This window comes from Tachypleus tridentatus, chromosome 10 (assembly GCF_004210375.1).
Source record: "Tachypleus tridentatus isolate NWPU-2018 chromosome 10, ASM421037v1, whole genome shotgun sequence".
NCBI classification, from domain to species: Eukaryota; Metazoa; Arthropoda; class Merostomata; order Xiphosura; family Limulidae; genus Tachypleus; species Tachypleus tridentatus.
Genome location: NC_134834.1, coordinates 89,218,169 through 89,234,293, shown reverse-complemented (window position 1 = coordinate 89,234,293; position 16,125 = coordinate 89,218,169). Strand labels below are relative to the sequence as shown.

General features: G+C 34.1%; 1 protein-coding gene across 2 annotated transcripts in view; it reads right to left on the bottom strand.

The window, feature by feature from the left end:
- LOC143229838 (uncharacterized) overlaps positions 1 to 15,906 on the bottom strand; it is a 73,985-nt gene extending 58,079 nt beyond the window's left edge. Inside the window, exons 1-2 of one of the 2 annotated variants that reach the window (XM_076462656.1) lie at positions 15,770 to 15,906; positions 14,680 to 14,817 (exon numbers count right to left, since the gene is read on the bottom strand). The gene's annotated coding sequence lies outside the window, so the exon portion shown is untranslated. Of the gene's footprint in view, positions 1 to 14,322; positions 14,589 to 14,679; positions 14,818 to 15,769 lie in introns of those variants that run through there. The other variant, XM_076462657.1, reaches the window with a different exon arrangement.
- Positions 15,907 to 16,125: the final 219 nt, after the last annotated feature.

Genomic DNA, 16,125 nt, shown 5'->3' with positions numbered 1-16,125 from the left:
CCTACAGTACGATCTGTCTAACATTACTTTAAGTGAGTTGCACTGAAAGCGGTAGAGTACCATTGATCAAAGTCTTCGTATTTATTGTGTACACCAAGAACAAGAGCGGGAACAAATAGCCATGCAAGAAGACAACAGACTATGGGTGATCTTAGATAAGAAGCCGAAAGGGTAAATCAACAACACAAAACCACACGTAGAGAAAACAACATTAAAAATACGTAGTAAAACAAAAAAATCATGTTTAATTTTATTGTATTTTTGTATTCATTACAGTCAGTTAAAGTCGGGCTTTAGATTCATGTTCTGTTCAATAATATATCTGTCTACCAGAACTAAGATATCTAATCATAAGGGATTTAGGGCCCAGCATGGCCAGGGGTATTCGACTTGTAATCTGAGGGTTGTGGGTTGGAATCCCATTCACACCAAACATGCTCGGCTCGACCTTTCAGCTATGAGGGCGTTATAATATACGGTCAGTCCCACTATTCGCTGGTAAAAGAGCAGCCGAAGAGTTAGCGGTGGGTGATGATGACTAGTTGCCTTCCCTCTCGTCTTACACTGCTACCTTAGAGACGACTAGCGCAGATAGTCTTCGTGTAGGTTTGCGTGAAATTCAAAAACCAAGCATAACTAATTTAATTAATTATGTTTAAAAAGAAAAGCTGTCAAGTGTATGTGAGATGCTTTAGAAGAAATAATAGATCTGAAGTTTTATATTCATATAAGTTTAATTAAAACACGCAAATGATGGCTACTTCAAGAGCTAGTGTGCTTTCTTATAACAAAGCCACTGCAGGATATCTACTGAGTGTATCGCGGGGAATCGAACACCTTATTTTAGCGTTGTAAATGCGTAGACCTACCACTGTACCCTTCAAGAGCAAACTTTAAACTTTTTATATGGTAACAAATATATAAACAAATACATTTACATAAAAAATAACGCAGTTTTTCTTTTTTTTTCAATCTTCCATCATGAAAAAGGGTCGTTTCAATCTAGCATCCCTACATTATGAAACAGCGTAGTTTTAATCTAATATGCATACTTTTTGACATAGTGTCGTTTTAATTTAACATTATGACATAATTGTTCCTCATTTTTATTTTTCTCTTCGAGGGCTTTGACTTCTATTTCTAATATTGAACTGTATCGTTTCTTACATATTAAATGTTTTGCTTCGTACATTATTCAGTGATATTGCAATGCCTAGCGCATATCTTTGTAACGTTGTTTTAGCAAAGTTAGTGATATGAAATTTCATTAATAATTAAATTAAGTAAAAGAAAAGCTAAACTTAATAACCAACTCATGAGAAAGCAGTAATCTTTCACTCTCCTCTAAATATCAAAGTAAAAGTACACTGTCGATGGTTCACGCACTGATTAATCAAATCTTCTCGACTAACAAACTAACCCTAAAATGTACTGCAGATAAAACACAATAAAACAAACGATCGATGTGAAGAATTGTTTCAAAAGCAATTATGGAAAGTTTTTATAGACTTTCTGGATGCAACTTAATGAGTATAATCAACCAAGATATTTTAAGCTTTTTATATTTTACATTGTAAAAGTAAAAGTCTTGTCTTTTATTGCACGTTCATTTCAATTTGATAAGAACTCACACAACGTTATTTCATCGTGTGCTTCAAAAGGCACGTTTTGAACAATGTATGTTGAATTGTATGAGAATATGACGCTATGAATCTTTAACCAATTATAGAGCAGAAAGTTGGAACAGATAATTTTGATTTGTATACGTATATAATCAGAGGGTTGAGTATGCTATCTTAAAAATATTTTAAGTTCGGAAATCAACAAATCACATGACAGCCACATCTATCATACAGTCACGATGGAATTGTATCTAATAGTATATCTTGACATTGTTACATGTTTAGTAACTATTGTATTACTAGCGAAAAATTGATTAATTTTAGGAAAGAAATAAAACCGTCCTTTCTGACGCAAAATATTCATATACGCAGGTCATAAAGATGAATTAAAATCGGGAATTTAACATTTAAGACGAGAATATCCCTTGTACTTAATGGCATAGGAAAATGAAAGAATGTGGATCAATTTGGGGTGTCAGGACTTTTAAAAGGAGCCCTGCAAAAAGCAGTGTCCCAACTGTGTTTAGCAAAATGCTGTAAAAGGTGAGAATTCATGAACAAAAACGTAAATGCCTACGTGTACCAGACAAGAGTAAGCAACGTTATCAAGAAAAATCTCTGTCTGGAAAAACGACACAAGTAGCTTTCATGATTTATATGGTCGACCGTTGCAGCTGGAGAATGAAACGGATATGAATGCTGTTTATTACGAGACATATCGATCGATTCTCCAGATATAGCATTTATCAATTTCCGTGGGATTGGACTGTTGAAATAGTTACTAGGAAACTATCATTCTTGTATATTATAGACGTCTTACGGAAAGCAAGCAGAGAGTACCGGTGTAAATTGGAAATTACAGACGTACAACGGAAACTACATTATAGGGCTATTGTCAAGATGTACAGCCAGTAAATAGGAAACGATTGGAACATGGCAAGCCAGGGCTTTAACGACGTGATGAGACTTTAAAGTAGTTTTAATATAACACCCTTAACTACTGCATCCATTTTTTTCGCACATATCTATTTAACCATCTATTCTGAATTTCATTTTGATTCAAGCTGTGAAATATCTTTCTTGTTTGAAGTTATTAAGTATAATCGAAGTGCTTAAAACTGGATTTTTTTTAGCCTTAGGAGTACACGACTCTACTAATTTTTAAAACTAAAAACTCATTAAAATAAACTAATATTCACACGGGTAAGTAAAAAAAAAAACAGTCTTACTTAATGATTTTGGTTATAACATTATTCTGGTCTACTGTACGTTTCATGGGTAGTCCCAGTGTTTACACATGCTTAAAGAAAGAGATTTCACATTTCACTCTCTGTGAGAAACAGCTATAAAGTTATACGAGGTCTGTTCAAAAAATACGTGGACAGACGTCATAAAACAAAATGTACTTTATGTAGAAGTTACAGGTCTGGGACCCCTTCAAAGTACTCTCCTCCCCAACGCACACACTTATCCCAACGGTGTTTCCACTTGTTGAAACAGTCCTGGTACGCTTCTTTTGTAATGTCCTCCAGCTCCTTCGTCGCATTTGTCTTAATCTCGGGAATCGTCTCAAATCTTCTTCCTTTCAAGGGTCTTTTGAGTTTGGGGAACAAGAAAAAATCACAAGGAGCAAGGTCAGGTCAGTAGGAGGGTGGGAAGAACAGTGATCGAGTGTTTGGCCAAAAACTCACGAGTTCTGAGGGCTGGATTTCGCAGCAACGCGGTGCATCTTTAATTTTTCGGTCACAATCTCGTAGCAAGATCCAATTGATATCCCACACTCTTCAGCAAGCTCCCTGACAGTCAGACGTCGATTTGCCCGCACCAGGGTGTTGATTTTGTCGACGTGTGGGTCGTCAGTTGACGTGGAAAGACGTCCAGGACGCTCATCATCTTCAATGGACTGTCGACCATCCTTAAAACGTTCATGCCACTTGAAACATGCCGTATGCTTCATAGCAACATCACCGTAAGCCGTGTTAAGCATAGCAAAAGTTTCAGTCGCAGATTTTCAAAGTTTAACACAACATTTCACAGCAAGTCGTTGCTCCTTCAGGTCATTCATTCTGAAATCCGCCAAACGAAAAAATCGCACTTCACTTAAAACCACGTAGCTAATACACAAATGAAGATATCTGCAATCGGGAAATGGCGTCGTAATCAGCTGATCTGTGCGAACCTAGCGACACCAAGCGGATTCCCCTGGAACCAACTGGAGCCGCGCAATTCAAACAGTCCGCGTATTTTTTGAATAGCCCTCGTAAGCATGCCAAGCAAATGCGCGTTGTGTAGGCTGTGGGGAGAATCACCACATTACACAGTGTACAAAACAGAACCCCAAACCCAAATGCTGCAATTGTGGGGAAGAACACACGGCAAATTATAAAGGTTGTCAGAAATATAAATCCATTAAAACACACTTATACGAAATTAAAAATCCCAACATGAACAAGCCGGCACCACCACGAACAATTAAGGAACCCACACCTACCACTCCAGCACCACAAAGTACAACTACACAAACAAACACTTACGCTGCAGTGGTTAAAAATTCATCATCCCGACAGGAAAAACCATTACCAAGTGAAGAGGAAATACCAAAACCACCTCAAAATACACAAGCAACAACAATTGAAACAACACTGACATCTGCCATAACTTCCACTTTCTCGGAAATAATGGCAGAATATACAAACCCCACAAACACCAACAGTCTCACAGACATAATAGTTAAAATCATATTGAAAAACATACACAAGTTCTTGCCGCAAATTTTAACCTCCATCATAAACTATACTAAACATGGATAACTTCACAGTTCTACACATCAATATTCAGGGTGCTCTTGCTTCCAAGAAACATGAGATTGAAGATACAACAAACCCCATAAAACCTGATGTAATTATAATTAGTGAAACTCTCCTATATAACTACCATAGATTTAAATTAAACGGCTACTCCACTATTAGACATGACAGGAAGGATAATAGAGATCCAAACAGAGGTCTTTTATTATTGTATAAGACTGAACTTATAGTTCAGGAACTTACTATCCCTTCCAGTAATGAATCTATAATTATTAATGTAAAAACGCAAAATCATACAGACGTTACTGTGGCGGGCATCTACTGCTCGCCTAGTACAGTGTTAGATGTAAATCTATTGAATATATTGTATAATAGCAACTGTAATCTTATTATTATCGGCGACCTAAACAGTAAACATATAGCATTCAACTGTCGTAGTACAAACGCAAATGGCAATTTACTTTTTCAATTTTTGGATGAATCAAACATGACTTTATTAAACGATGCAACACCGATACATATCTCGTACACACACGGCACCAGTGAAATACTGGACCTATGCCTGTGTTCGTCAAATATGAGTCGCAAATTCGTAAATTTTCATGTTGGTCACGATATAGATAGTGACCACCTCTCAGTTTGGTGTATCTTCAATCTCACCCCCCACTTAAATAAAATCATAGTGAGAGACCAACTGAACTACAAAAAGCTAATTGGCCAGTTTTTCAAACTATATTAAATGAAACCTTACCTCCAGAAGTACTAGATATTGCCGCGGACGCATCAGATATAGATGCATACTGTCATATCATCTCTGAGTGTCTAAAACATGCAGCCAACAGTTCGATACCGAAACAAAAACACTTCACAACAACTCATTCATGGCAACCACATAAAGATATAATACACTTAATTAAAAACAGACGTATACTCCGCAGACAGTACATTCAAAATCGCAACCCCACACTTAAAACTCAGATAAACACAATAAGGAATAAAATACGAAACTTAATCAGACAACAGAAACAAGAAAACAGGGACACCTTCTGTTCCGATCTAAATCACAAAACTGATCCTAAACAATTCTGGACACACTTGAAAAGATTTACAAATACAGGAACAACAAACACAATATATCCACCACTGGAACTGGATGGAGAAACAGCATACACTAACACAGAAAAAGCCGAGATATTTAAAAAACACCTACAAAACACGTTCAAGACACATCAGGAACCAGACATGAACAGATACTTTTATAATACAGTCACAAACTTTATTGATCAAAACAGAAGCATTTTTGCACCTAAATTTCCAGTCAACACTATTACACACCAAGAAAAACAAACTTGTGGAAAACAAACTGGGGCTTTATTAAATCAGGTATTTTCGAATGCTACAATACTGTATAATAATAGTATTACAGCCACTCTACGTTCATCATATGTTCCTGAAAATCTAAGGGGCTAGGTCAGATTAAGAACGTAGTATCAAAAGATATAATAGGCCTAATACTGGTGTCTTATGACAATTATAATCACTTATAATCATGATTAGCAAGGATGTAAACGAACGGTTACATCATAAAATGTAATTGTCATGAAATTTAGTGACTCGAGAATGACTTTAGTCTTTTTTAATATTTTTGTTATGAGAAAATCTGGTAATAGAATAAATACAGAATTAGTCACTATTAATATAAAAAACATCATGAGTTGTCAAAATGGAAGAATGTAATATAATATAAAATAAATTTTAAATTTCTAAAATGAACACTCTTGAACACCAGTTCAAGTAATGAGGTGACCGTGAGTTGTGTTTAAAGTTCGGTCTATGGTCTAAGTTTGAACGTTGAGGATTGACATGGAAGTTATATTCTGGTACATGCAAATTGTCATTTATTTTATTGTGATTTAAATAGTTGAAAAGTTAAGACGCTAGGTGACCAGCGGTACCGCTGCGAACAGGTAAAGAATGTTCTATAAATATGTTATCTATCCTCCTTAGGGTCTTATATAAATATATTTTTTTTGCATTGAATGCAGCACGTTATATAATCTAAAGACCAGGTGGAGTGTTTTTTCCCTTTTTATAAAATAAAGATATTGTCGTCAAATCATTTGTTTAAAGCAAACTTCAGCTACATAATTATATTTGAGCCACATGTATTCACATCTCCTACAAGAAAAGCCCACTGAGGAGAAAAAAATTAAACGGAGAGCTAAACAGTTCAACAGTACGTCCACTGGAAACCTGACGGAACCCTCAAATTTCTCTTCGTCAAAAGTAAGCAAAGAAACGGCAAGAAATACAAGGATGTCATTTAAAACATTCCATGTTCCATTAAACAGACCTACATCAGAGGAAGTGGAAGATGCGAAGATACTTTGGGGCTAGAATAAAATAGCATAAAGGCTGTACGAGAATAAAGAATTCTGCTCTGGTAGAACATGCCCTATAGACTAGACATTAAAAGTAGACTGAAACAACTGCAGACTCATTGAGTCAGCTAAATTCTGAAAAACAAGGAAAAATCAAAGAACCTCCATTCATCAACACTATGAATCCAACATTAAACAGAGGCTCAGGCATAAATCACTGGTTGAATTGAGACTCGTCCACCAATCACGTCATGTTTACTCCAATCGTCATAGATACTATATAAGCCCTTGCAAAAAACTGTTTCAAGTAGCAAGCCAGAAGAATAACCATTCTCTTCTAGAATCACTAAAACTATTTCAGGAAGTACAAAATAAACAGAAAATCAACCAGTCTAGAGCGGAGAGAAGAGAAGTCCAAATTCCAAAGCACTCCTGACTCTAAACCATGCCCATCTCGACACACGACGACGGTGTAGAAATCCTGATGAAGAGAAACGGCCGTTTCTGATCACCCCCTCTTATCTTTCAAGCTTCTTTAATATAAAACTAAAGTAACATCAAAAATCAGAAGTCTTTCGAAATGTTATCCTTTCCCTCTAAGCTATTATTTTAGGCTAGCCAGTCTTTCAAGATTTTGTTTTCGAGTATTATTACACTAGGCAGTTGCTAACTATTTAAACATTATGTTATGCTCCTTTAGCTGTTCTGTCCTTTGTATAGAACACTGCATTTAGCATCTTCTAGTGGAGAATCATACTGTAATGTGATAAAAAAATTTACAGTACGGCGTGGTGTTAAATTTGATGAGTGGATGTCTGGTTTCCAGTGTGTTACACTTATGTATATTCAAACCACGATAACATTCATTGTTATTGTGTATATCTGCAGATGATAGAAACTCCAATCAATTCATATAAATAATAAAGTTGCGTGCGAATATGATACATAACGTTTAATTTCAAACCTCTTCCTTATAGAAACCGCATAGAGTTGATCGGACTAGAAACTTAAAACAATTTTACAGTTTTCTGGCTATTAGTATATCAAAAACTATGTATTAGGTTGTCGAGGAATAAATGTAGGAATTCTCACGATGACATTTAGAAGTTGAATATTGAGTAACTTATCGTTGGTTCGTTGGTTTAATCCAAAGTTTGTTGCTTACAAGATGTCTTAATTGTCTGATGTTTCAATTCTAGTCAATGCACGTTTTGCAACCCCCAAGGCAGCATGGACAAGAAGAAATTTCGTCTGATTTTCCTCTACTACTTTAAACATGGACGAAAAGCTAGCGAAACTACACGGAACATTAACCACACATTTAGCTATGAATCTGTAACAGAACGTGCAGTTCAGAGTTGGTTCCAAAGGTTTCGAAATGGAGATGAAAGTCTTGAAGACCGCAAAGGTCGTCGAAGGAAGTCATACTTAGATGAAAACACATTAAGGGAAGCATTTGAGACAGACCCTCACAGAACAGTAAGTGAGCTTGCAGAAAAGCTAGGCACATGCAAATCAAGCATTGCCAACCACCTGAGTGCGATTGGAAAGACAAAAAAGTTGGATAAATGGGTTCCGCATAAGCTGACTGAAGATCAACAAACTCGGCGTTATGAGACCTGTCAAGAATGACGCTTCAAAAATTGAATGAATTTAGAATCGAAGTTCTGCATCATCTACCTTATTCCCCAGACATTTTCCCTACGGATTTTCATTTTTCAAGCACTTTGATAACTTTTGAACAATAAACGCTTTCAAAACTCAAATAGCTGCAGAAGAAGCTTTTAAGGATTTTATTGACCACAGAAATTCTGATTTCTACTGCAGAAGCATAAACAGCATAGTTACACATTGAAAAAGCATGTTTACAACACTAATTTATACTTTTCCAAACTTTGCAGTTCGAAAACAATATTTATTTCTTGACAACTTAATAATTTAAGTTGAATAAAACAAAGTTTAAATTCAAGTGGCAAGGCATTATTGTGAAGATAAGAATTTCGTTCAAAGCCACAAAATGGTTAGCTGTGCACAGAAATCACTCATTTTGAAGCGACAGACAAGGAATTAGACAGCAGTTAACTCCGTTAGCTTTTAGTCTATTTTTACCAGATGGATGAGTGTAATTTGACCAACTTTATAATGCATCCTCGACTCCAAAATGCTGAGCGTATTTTTGAGGCAAAAATATTTCGAAAGAAGAACCTTCGGAGTCACAACCAATTAAGTTGACCTATAAGACATGTTAGATTAGCAAAGACAAGAAACCCGTATATAGATTCAGTACCTTGTTTATGACAGTGTAGACGTGAAGAATTTGAGAATGGTCCTGGAAATATCGAAACGATTGCAGAAAAATTTCTTTAAATATTTTGAAAGTTTTATTATTTATTCTACTTATATTGACAGGAACACAGGAAGTGTATTTTGTACATCTTTTCTTTATATAACTTATAACATTGATTACCTCACTGAATATCCAGTTCCAACAAACCCATTTCTCACTCTCAAAAGTTCTTTCAATATCTTTTACATGTTACTTTAGCTTTAACGCAAAGCTACACAGTTGGCTAAGTTATGACCACTAGGAAAAATCGACCCTCGAATTTACGAATTGAAAGTCTTTAAACTTACCACTAACCCAATGGGGTACCTGTTACTTCTTCCCATTTAAACTATAAAATTTCTAAAATCAATTTTTACTAAAAATATAGAGACCCATCTCGCCTACTCTTTCCCAACATTCTTTAAAGTAAAACTTTTTAAATAAATTTTACAAGCTTCTTTACATCGGCCCGACATGACCAGGTGGGTTATGGTGTTCGACTCGTAATCTGATGATCGCAGGTTCGAATCACCGTCGCACTAAACATGTTCACCCTTTCGGCCATGGCGACGTTATAATGTTACGGTCAATCCCACTATTCGTTATTAAAAGAGTAGCCCAAGAGTTGACGGTGAGCTACTGCCTTCCCTCTAGTCTTACACTGCTAAATTAGGGACGGCTAACGCAGATAGCCCTTCAGTAGTTTTGCGCGAAATTTAAAAACAAACAAAAATTTCTTTATATCTTTACGGACAAAGTTCCTAGAAACAACTAACAATAATCGTTTGAAATGTGAAGTGCAGAAACTTTTATTTTAAACTAACTTTTAAAGTGCAAGTGATGTAACGAATTAATTCAATGAAGAAATTAATACACGCACCATCTTATTGTCTAGGTGATATGACACACACACAGATTCAAGGATGCTCTATATTGTAACATTCGGAGTATTTAATAACATTTAAGCTAAACCTGGTTATATTAGTATAATGCATACTTTGCGTGCTCAATACAGTTAACATTCATTACAAGGTAACTAGCATGAAATTTCAATTATACTGTTCTCCTAGCAACAGAAAAAGCGGACGAGTGCGTGAATACTAAACTAAATGAAGAAGCTCGCAAATGAAACTCGTTATTATAGATCAAGATTTTTATTAACACATCCTACAGATACGTCATTTATACAAATGAAAGCGAAATGAAGTTTTGTAAATTAAGAATATTCATAAGAATTTATAAATTATTTTTCAAGCATATCAAATCAAATTTTTTCAAGATATATCATTTCGTGATGCACGTTTAGCCTAGAGATTTTGTTTCACTATATGAATTTCGCACTCCTAAAGTTTTCTGATCTGTTTAAAGTAAACAAAAAAATTAAGCCCAGCTGACCGCTTGTACCTTTCGTGCTAAAATATAGAAAGCAGTTCTTAACTGAATAAAAATTTTAGATTTTTCAGAATTTAATGTATACCTTTACTCGTATATACTGTAACAGCGATTCACACTAAACTACAGTCCGTTGTTAGATCGACGGTACGTTCACGGAGACACAACGCTAAAATCCAGGTTTAGATTCCCTGCAGTGTGTAGTTTTGCACCAAGAAAACAACAATTACACTGTTAAAAACTGAGGTGAAAGAAACATCAATTGTAGTTGAGAAAGCGGCCAGTCTATGGTCAGTCCTTAAGAAATGAGGTTATACCACTCTAAGTCGAAACTATTAATAGAAGCAGTGGGTCCTTTCTTGTTCAGCCACTGTGGAGATTACAGGACCCCTGTGATTATGAACCGTTATAAACTCAATTATGTAAAATAGATGTACAAGGTCGGAAAGAAAGAGACTTGTTTAGCATGGATTTGAGAAAGAAATATAAGACACAGGAGCTAAATGTGAAAAATGGGAGACAGAAAGATGTGAGAGAAAACGAATAAACCCAGTAAGAAGCAAAACCTAGTTCTAAATCTTGCGCTTTTCATTTTAGAAATAAACAAAAATATTATGTTTAAGTTGATGTAATTCAATTTGTTAAATAAATAAATACAACTTTAACTTAATAAAGAGCTGAAGGGAAAAACGAAATGTGAGTATTGCACGATTATAACAAAGTGGTGTCAGAAAGAGTTTGCAACATACACTTGTTTGCTAAAATCATAAAAATATGTTTCATTAATAATCGTCTTTAAGTCTTCCTTCAAACTGTCCTACAGTACTTACGGAAGTCACTTTGATTTTTATTTATTCATACAATATGCTGTTATTAACGTTCGAAACTTTTACTTTTGTATCTAAACGTAACATATTCTGGAAGTGATTTATATTACGGTCATTGAAAGATTAAACATGGAAAACATCTTTTTCTGGTTGTTTTGGTACCATTTAAACCATAATATTCATCTCTCTATAAAATGCGTAAAATAAGAATCGATTTTAGGTAAATTTTGTAAATAAACCATATGTGTTCGTACACATTTAGGCTTGACCACGTTTTGTCGATTTGCGCTACTCAGTTCGGTGAACTGTAATTTTTTCTTCCTTCCATTGCTTAAGCGCTTTAATTTGCATCCGAGTAATTTATATTATAGGCAGTAAGAGCAAACCATTTTCTCGATATAATTATATTTGTATATTTACATATTAAATATTTAGCGCGCCCTCAGCCAGCTCCTACTCGTATTAATAGTATTATTGTATTGCAAGTAAATAATATTTCAAAGTGTATGAGGCTTGTAAACGGGAAGCATATGCGGAAGTTTCTTTTTTATTCAAGTTCCCATTTCAAACCTGAATATAAAGTTTATATATTTTTAAACATGGTTTTTACTGGTTTTCTACTGTTTAATTTCTTACGACAAAGTTTCTTATGTTTGAGCTCCTAATATTTCTTGGTAGCTATGAAATACATAAAACAAACACGGCTTGTAAAAATGCATAAATCCATGATTTTTTTCTCAACTATTTATGAAAATTTTAATCACTTTCAGAAACTATCTATATTAAATGTTTTTGAATAATTTCTATTGGATGTTAAAAGAGTATTAAAAATAGTTATCTTTGTGATTATGTCTTCGAAATTTCATACATTAGCAATAGCAAAAAGGCATAGTTTGCTCATTCAAACTAACCCTGAAATAAAAAACAAAAACACTAGTGTACCAAATTAACAACCGTAAAGTAGGCTTAGTTCACGTGAGGAATATTACTTTGTGCTTATTAATAACTAGAAACACGTCTATCGGACATAAGAAATATTTACAACTTTAGAATAAAAAAATAACTTCATTACTCTTAGAGCATCAAGTAACATATCCATTCGTAATTTTAAAGTAATAGCCAATGGCACCCACCACCAACTCTAGGGTTACTCTTTTATCAACGAATAGTAGTACTAATATTCTCACACGGGCATAAAGGCAACAAAGGGCGACAAAATTCGATTCCACTATCTACAAATTATAAGTCGAGCGTCACAGCCGTACTAGGCCAATTTTGAAAGGTTATGGTAGATAGTTCTAGCGTACCTTCGTACAAAATACAACACACAACAACAGAACACAGTGTTACTTGATGCTCTAATTATAAAAAACACGTTTTAGGAATTCTCTACCGCTACCTAACGTGGATAAACCCAAAACTTCGAAAGGAGTTACGACAATTAATGTTCTGTAAATTAGCAAAATTGTTTGTTTTAGTTTTTTCACAGAAATTTATAAATTCTTTTTTTTTTTACTTTAGTTTTAACAGTTAGATTGCAGAGCTGTTTACAGTAAATCAAGTTAAAATATTAATCAACCATGATTATAAAAACAGCCACCAGGTGTGAACAATTTTTGAGGAATTAAGTGATATTAAAAAGTGTCTAAATCCGAATGGTTCAAAAATAATATAATAAATAATATTATGCATAATTATTTAATAAGGTCGAAAGTATTAATCAATTAAATATTAATATTTGAAAATAAACAATTGTAGCATCACTATATGTGAACAAATTTATATTAAAAGTACTATGGAAATTTTTCGTACAACTTATCCACAAGTTGATTTAAAACTAGTTTTAAACTTGAAAATAGAATATATTTTTACAGGTATATGTGAATAATTTAATATGCAAATCATTCAAATATTTATTATCATACACGGATTTAAACGTCTTATATAATCATATGTATATAGGTTCAATAACCCTGTAGATGGTTAGAAACACGCAAAATAGTACATGCAGATTTATTGACGAATAGTAAGTAAACTGTATGGGATCACGTGCTTGATATGATATTGTCACACATCTCAGTGTTTTTAACTTTTTTGCGATCTAACGTGAAAAGAAATATTTTCGTACATAAAATATACATTGCTGATTAATAGATTAAAGTCAGAGTTGAGCGAGATACGTTTAGCAACAAATTATTACTAATGATAGTTCTATGGTGGATTAGTTGTAAGTTTACCGACTTACAACGCTAAAATCTGGGATTCAGTTCCACGTGATTGACTGAGTAAGATAGCTTTGCACTAAGAATGATAACAACAACTTCTACTGATATTAATAATGATAAGAGTTGTAGTGGAGTAAATAAAGATAGAAATATCTCATTAGGAAATAAGCAAATGACATCCACTACTATAGAAAACTTGGTCTATTTGATTATTTAAATAGTGGTTGATTTCTTCAGTTCTAGAGTAAGGTCTAAAGAACTTCTTAAAATTTGTCCACGTTTAAAGAATATTCAAACCCTCAACTTCTTGAACTGTGTTACGTTTAGCAATTAATCTTTATTACTTCAAACTTGTATCCAGTTTTTTGTATTAAGTCAGTTAGGTCAGAGCTCAAATTAACTTTTCAAAACAGTTTCTGCATAATCTCTGGATAAAGTGAATGTTGCCCTTACCTATAAGAAATCCGTGCATCTGATAATATATCTGTTATTCTTAACATTTTGGCTGAAATAGTGAGCTCGTGTTGGAAACAAAGAAAATGAAGCACCTGTTTCTTAGTAAATATCTTATTTATTGATTTGCAAAAAATGTAAGGCTATGGCTAGTTTTTGCGTGTATGCCAGTAGGTCAGGACAATCTAAACACATAAGACGTGTTATCATTTTAAAATTGTTTTTTTATTTGGCTGATATAGGAAACTTTTAAAAGCTATAATAATATATATATTGTATATTTACGAACCTGACTACTATGAAATACCTTGAAGAGAACAGACGTATAGCTGTTTACCATTATGGTAGAGTACGAATATGCTTAAATGCTTGTATAATTTTCATAGGTGGCAAGTATCCAGAATATCATGAGCTAAACGCGAAAACGGTAAAAAGGTGGACACGATTGCAGTTTCGTTTTTCAGAGAGTAAATTAGCAAGCCTGCTTCTACCAGGTTGACTACAGATAAAACAGTTTCGTAGTCATATTTCACAAGTCTTCTGTCGTGAAACAGCTAATCTCTTCTCTACGAATAAACAAGTATAAACATAACTATTTTGTATGCAAACATCACTAAAAAATAGCAAAAGAATGTGTCATTCTTACCAGGAGCTGAAACGTTCGTCTATGAGAAGAGGTGAACTTTTTTTAGGTTACTTCATAACCATCGTGAAACTCACTTGTTTATTACGAAAAGATGTTGTAATGCTTCACCGATGCTCTTCTCGGAATATCGATTCTGATCTTTAAGATATGAGAACAAACAACAGTGGTTCAGTTAACATAAGCCAAGTAAAGTTAAACTAAATAACATATACGGTGTAAATTGAAAGAGAGCTAATTCCTGCCTCTACGGAAAAGATTTTAACGACGTGATTATAAGGGCTTTGTAACTAATTGTATTTATATATCTTATTCTAACGCTCTTCAATAAACAATGACTGCACCAATCTTCGCTAATCCTAGATCAGTACACTAACTATTGTATTTTATCCCCCTACTATCAAAGTGATGTAATTATCTGGTCTGTTCACGTTTTGTGCTAAGATTTCTTTTTTAAGTTATCTCACGAGGATAAAGATATAGATAACATATTCTGTCAACTTAACCAAACAAAACATTTAGTTAGTAAGCTTCGCGTATCATATTTTCTACGTATAGGTACTCTTGGCTATCTTATAGCATTATAAAGGTCAAAACACAAAGTTACAAAACATTTAGAATATAGGAGATTTCACATGGAAACAATAACCGCGCAATTCTGAAATAAATGAATTCAAAAAAGGTTAGCAAATAATATTACTAATCGAAGCACGTAATTCTACGAAGACACATAATAAGTATTGTATGTAAACTTAGGTGCAGAGTACAATCTTATCTTATCTCCCTTAAGTTGATGGTATAAAAATGGAACATTTATCTTACTTCATAAGAACCATGCATACATATACATGATACAGACAGATGTGATGTAGTACAGAATGCTTTTAAATTTTAATTTTTTTAATAATTATACTTTCTTGGTTTCGTTGTCACTAACTAATTAAAGTCAATTTATCACAGTTTACTGCCCAAATACGTACATCGTATATGGTTATAACAGTTCTAACAGCTGAGCTTCGGGTAAAAATATACGAAGACTTACTAATCAAAATGTGGAAGAGTATTGGTTTTACATCATATACATGTATATTACCATGACTGTCGGCACATCAGAAAAACCGTCTATCAGGCTGGCACATCACTGCTGTTCTGAAAATAAGATTAAATAATAAAAACTTTTCATTGATTTACTCCACCTCTGATCTCTTCTGTACACATACAACAACCTGACCTAGAATACAGCTTCTGGACACTATAAAAGGTTTTACTTTCAATTACGACCAATACACTGGCGTTGTATCTAACATAAGGAGCATGCGCAGTTTCCGAGCATTGGTTAATAAAGACTGTAATGCGTGAACGCGAATAATAGAAAGACACTATGATTGTGTGCTAAAAGCACTCGCTTCTCCAGTTCTGGCGAAGCCCAATTATTATAGCTTAAAACAA